The sequence below is a fragment of the Salvelinus fontinalis genome, chromosome 29 (genome assembly GCF_029448725.1).
Source record: "Salvelinus fontinalis isolate EN_2023a chromosome 29, ASM2944872v1, whole genome shotgun sequence".
NCBI lineage: Eukaryota > Metazoa > Chordata > Actinopteri > Salmoniformes > Salmonidae > Salvelinus > Salvelinus fontinalis.
The window spans coordinates 17,672,059-17,676,043 of record NC_074693.1 but is presented as its reverse complement, the minus strand read 5'-3'; the positions used below and the strand labels follow the sequence as shown (position 1 = coordinate 17,676,043).

Here is a 3,985-nt window from a genome sequence, read left to right as displayed (position 1 = left end):
TGTTGTGTACAGGGCTGAGGGGAGCAGGGCTGAGGGTAGCAGCGATGGGGTCCTCTGGGTCCAGACAGGGGGTCTGGGCTGTCAGCCTCCACACTGCCAGCTCCTCAGCCTGTCTCTGGTTCTCCTCAGAGAGAGACTGCAGTTCAGCCTGCAGCGCCACCACCTGGACAGGAGGAGAGAGAGCGAGAGAGACAAAATAACATTCAGGATTTATTCAAAATACATTTATTCAAAATAGCTAGCTTGAATAAAGCCTTCAGTAGTAGAGTTTGTGGACAACCACATGCTTAAGATACAGGGGAAATTGTTCAAGTATTTATGGTAACTTTGATAACTACATTCACAGTAAGATTTAGAGTATAGAAACCTACCCGCTTCTCTAGGCAGGTGATCTGGTGTGGAGCCAGTGGAGTAGTGTCTAGTAGAGTCTCATATCCAGCTCCTCTCTCCCTCTCTACTCCCCCGCTCCCATCACCCCTAGCTCCTCTCTCCTCCTCTCCTTCCCCTCTCCTCTCACCCCTAGCTCCTCTCTCCCCCTCTCCTTCCCCTCTCCCCTAGCTCCTCTCTCTCCTTCCGACTCCACTTCCCCTCTCTCCTCGTCTTTGGGTTTCCCTCCATCCTGCAGTGTGGCCTCCAGTCCTGAGGTGATGATGTCACTGATTTGCTCTAGCTCTCCAGAGGTGGAGATAACATTCTGTCCTCCCCCCTGGTTCTTTCTTGTCCTTCTCTTTGCTTGTCTTTCAGCCTGGTCTTCACAGGTGGCTGGTAGTGTTGTGTTACTGACAAAACACATTTCTATGTCTGTGGTTGCCACATCTTGAAGTTTGAGTTTCAGTTGTTCGTTATTCTGTTTTAGAGACCGCAGCTCTTCAGCCAGACTGTCTTCTCGACCCTGTCCACTGGTGTACTGTTGTTGGTAGGAGCAGAAGCTTTCTCCAGCTCTACAGTAAGACGTGTATTCTCAGTCCTGGTTAGACTCAGGTCTCTCTGGGACTCTTCAGTAGGTCTCCTGAAGACAGGGCTGTACATGGTGTGTCCGTCACTACGGACGTGTTGCTGTTGGAGCCCAGAAACCTCAGGATGTTTCATCTGCTCCTCAGAACGTGTGACAGTTAAATGGTCCGATTTGAATTTCTCTGTGTTTTCAACTGTCTCTTCACTCCTGCTTGGCTGAGCAGAAGCCTTAGAATCCACCATCTTCGCTGCCTCATATTCAACAGGATGGTTGCTCAGAGTGGTAGTGCTGTGTATTACATAATAAAATTCTGTGACACAGTTTTTCTGTGGAGTGGGCAGCTGACTACCCTCATCACCTGCCTGGTTACCTGGCTCTGTCTGGCCACCAGCTTGGCCTGGGTCTGTCTGGCTCGCCCAGCCTCCTTGGCGCTCTCCCCACCCAGATGCTCCACCTCCTGGGCTAGCTCTGAGGCAGAGAGGCCTCCACTTTGGAGCTCCATGGTGGTTTCAGCCTGGTCTGAGGGAGACACACCCCTCTGGGCCTCCACAATGGTATCTCCCTCACCAATAGGTCTGGAGAGATCTGGAGCTTTGGTCAGAGTTCCGTATTCCTGGATCAGATCAGCTGTTGTTGCTGTTGCCTGGGAGACAACAGTGTTCTGCGGGTTGGTATTCTCACACAGGAGATGGTGCTGGTCTGGAGATGGTAGTAGCTTGTAGTCAGGGACAACGGTGTTGTTGTTGGAGTTAGAGGTGATGTCATGGTGCAGGGTGAGGTGTTTTTATCTACCATGTTCTTCACTTCAAGACGTCCACGGTTCTTCAGTTCCTTCAACTCTCCCTGGAGCTCTTCCAGCTTGACAGTCAGGTCAATCGTTCCTTCTATCCCTTTGTTTTTCAATCTCTTCCTCTCCTCCTTTTCACTTTCTCTCTCCTCCCGTTCTACCAAGAGCTCTGTCTTCAACTCAGCCAGCTGCTTTTTTAGCTGGAGGTTCAGCAGCATGCTTTCCGACTCCCTGTCCTCTCTCTCCCTCTCTTTCCTCCTTCTCTCCCTCCCCCCTCTCCCTGTCCTCTCCATCTCTCCTGACCTTTATCTCAAGTTCAGCCAGTGTCTCCTTCAACCTCCGTGTCTCTGCTCTCTCTAACTCCCCCCTCCTCTCTGGAGGTCTCAGTCTGGGAGGCATGTTGGCGGCTGAGTTGCTTGAGTCTGGTCCGGGCCTCGGCTCTGCGCTGGGTCTCCAGATCCTCCAGTCTCCTTTGTAACTCATCCTTAACGTCCTGCAGCTCTGAACGCAGCTCTCAGTTCTCCCTTTGTAGGTCTCCCTCAGCCCCGGTGGTCTGGGCTCGGGGTTTGGAGTGGCTGGACAGGGTCTCGCTCTCGTAGTCTGTGTCGGAGCTAGCGGACCTGCTGAGGTGGGGACTGTGGTCTGTGTCAGAAAGAGAGCTCTGTGTGCTGAGTGAGTTTTTGTCCTTGGTGGACGCATCCTTTCCAGGGATGCAGCCATCTACTACCGACTCTACCTCGTCTTGTCTCTCATTCTCTCGTTTCCTATCCTCCCCTTTCCCCCTTTCTCCAGCCCTCTTTGTTTTGTCAGAGTCTGTGGATCCAAACGGAGTGATGTGCTCTGAGTCGATGCCCTCGCCAGGCTCTCGCTCTGTGGGGTACTTTGCTCTCTGTCCCTCGTTCCCTCTCTCCTCTCGCTCCTCCCTCGCTTGCTCCCCTCTAGCAGGTCTGTTGGTCTGAGCCGAGGGTGCACGTGGGGTGGTGTGGCCATGTCGTGGTTGTCAAACCGGGGCAAAGCTCTGTCCGGCAGGGCTAAACGGGACTGGAGCCATTGGAGCAGCAGTGGGTTGGACCGTCTTCTGGTCTGGAAAGAGGAATAAGGAAACAAACAAGAGAAAGAAGAAATGATCAACCACATGACTTATTATCATTCAAACTGCCATATTAATTCAACAAAATGTTAATCAATTGGATAATCAACCAAATATCCCGGTGTAATACCGCTGAAGGTCAACAGGTGGCAGCAGTAACAAGAATAACAGCTTGTGCAGCTCAAAGGAAATGAGTGACAACAGTGTAGGAATGATGTCACTCTTTTGTTAAGTCAAACACGTCCTGTTCAAATTTCCTAACGTTGAACAGACAACAGCACTGTCTATCGTCTCTAGTCATCAAGGATAAACAACCCATTATCAACAACAGCCCTCTTTCCTCCCGCCTCCTCACCTTCTAGTTCTTTGATGCATCCGAAGGCCTCTGCCAGCTCCTCAGCCAGCTTCTTCACCTCCTCCTCCAGTCCTGTCTCTCTCCTCCTGTTCTGCTCCAGTGTTACATTCAGCCCCTCCCTCTCACACAGTGACTCCTACAGGACAGCAACAGGAGAGAAACAGCACATTCACATGCATGACGTCAATAACTATGTAATAACTATGCAATATCAACTACATAAACAACTTTTAATAACCAACCTATTCTTTATATAACAGCAGACAATTCTACAGCAATAACCTAAGGACTAAATTATTCAGTGACTTCATAATGCGGCCACAGCATAGTTCATGCATAATAGATTGACATGTCCAGACCAAGGACACAAGAGTCTGTCCGTCTGTAGCTCATAATTGTATGTGTATACCGTTAGTTTGGTTTGTGTTTGGGCCTCTTTCTTCTGGCTCTACTTCAGTTCGCCCTCAGTCCATTTGACTTTCTCTTTCAAAGCGTCTATATCCCTCTCCAACGCCTGCTTCTGAAGGGTCACCTGGGAGAGAGACAGGAATATTACTCCATAATGGAGGAAGGAAGTACTCACTAAGGAAAAGGTGGGGACCGGGGAGGACTATGAGAAGATTACATATAAAAGGAAGTTGAAAAATGGACTCTTGAGAAAAGGGAAGGGTGGGAGGGGAGTAGACACGGGAAAGCTAGCCACAGGGAAGTAAACAAACAGGGTCTCTATCTCCCTCTCTATCTAAAGGACAGGTCCTGTCGTTTAGATAGAGAGGACGTAGGGTAGGACGTAGGGTG

At 50.2% G+C, this 3,985-nt stretch overlaps 1 long non-coding RNA gene across 1 annotated transcript; it reads right to left on the bottom strand.

The window, feature by feature from the left end:
- Window positions 1-549: 549 nt before the first annotated feature.
- LOC129827522 (uncharacterized) lies at window positions 550-3,718 on the bottom strand. The gene is made up of 3 exons (XR_008755189.1): window positions 3,597-3,718; window positions 3,188-3,323; window positions 550-2,825 (listed from the first exon to the last, which is right to left on the bottom strand). It is a non-coding gene; the product is annotated as an uncharacterized LOC129827522 (long non-coding RNA).
- Between the last annotated feature and the right edge of the window lie 267 nt (window positions 3,719-3,985).